Below are 1,453 nucleotides of genomic sequence, written 5' to 3' on the forward strand. Positions count from 1 at the left end.
CTCCTGTTGGAACCTGGAAAGAGGGGGGGGCCACCCGGCACCCCTTCTCAGGCTTGCTGAACACCCACACCACTCCATCACCCCACGTTAACAAGCTGCCTGGGGTCTGGGACAAAGCAGCCACAGCCATAACGTATTGCACCTTGGGAGCAGGGCCCGAGATACTACCGTGCCACGTCTGGGCAAAGGCTTCTTTTAATTTATTTATTTATTTATTTATTTATTTATTTATTTATTTATTTATTTATTGGATTTATACCCCGCACCGTCTGGCAACCAGGCCACTCTGGGCGGAAAAGCTTTCTCCCACCGTCCCCATTCATCCCCCATAACCCCACGGCCAACATCACCTTTTCTGACTCCACCGAGCAAAGCGCAACGGAAAAAGCCGAAGGAGCCAGGGCAACGCATTACTAAACAAGCCCTCACCCTGTTCAGAATTCAACTCAGACGAGAAACCTCAATGGCAGCATCCAGGAGGTAACCCGAAGCAGGGCGCATGAACAAGACAGAACCACCAACCACTCAGGACCGAGAGCTCCCAAGAGATGCTCCGTGGATTTCCAAGCTTGCACGTTTCCACCTAACATTTGCAAAGCAACCCAAGATTCGCTGATGCTTCTCAGAAAAGAAATGAAAGACACATCGCCCTTGCAGTAGAAACATCTGTACTGCTGGGGTGTTCAAGACAAGCAAGTCACAACCCTGCCTCTGGGTTCTGAGGATCCGTTGCGACCAGGGGCCTCATCTAAATCCTTTCTACCATGGGGGCGAGGGCAAAACGAAGGGGTTAGCACTTGCCCAGAAAAACCAAGATCCTTTCAAAAAAGCCAGCCAGCCAATCTGGCAGACGTAGATCTTCCATCAAACCGCCCTCCGGCCTCAAACAGCAACCCCTGAAGGCAAGACTTCTAAAGTAATACAGTGGTGCCTCGCTTGATGACGATAATCCGTTCCAGCAAAAGCAATCACAAAAACCCCATCGTAAAGCAGATTCGTTGTGGAGTGGGGCAATCGTCAAGCGGGGCACCACTTTAATTCATCTCGTTGGACACTCGCTGCCCGCTACTTGCTCATCACAGCCAGCTCATAATACCGCAAGTGGCAATCTTGGGCGGAAACCTACCCGATAAATCTTTGAAAAGAAACACTGATGCCCCAAGATCATACTATGGCAAGTTAAATGTGTTTAAGCAACATTTGGGGAAAAGAGAGGAATTTCTTTCGCATTGGACCTCAGGGGAAGGGAGTAAAGGCTGGACCGGCCTCCTTCTACAAGAGGTGCAGGCGCATAATCAGAGCATGACCAGAGATGCCCGGGTCTCCATGCGCTTTGGACAGGCTGATGGGAACAGGAGAGAGTGCTTGCCTGCATGAAACCCAGACCCCCTTCTCTGGGCACCTCTATTCTTCATCCGATGGAAGTGGGCGAGAGAACACTCATGCAATTAAA

This window comes from Pogona vitticeps, chromosome 13 (genome assembly GCF_051106095.1).
Source record: "Pogona vitticeps strain Pit_001003342236 chromosome 13, PviZW2.1, whole genome shotgun sequence".
In the NCBI taxonomy this organism is placed as follows: domain Eukaryota; kingdom Metazoa; phylum Chordata; class Lepidosauria; order Squamata; family Agamidae; genus Pogona; species Pogona vitticeps.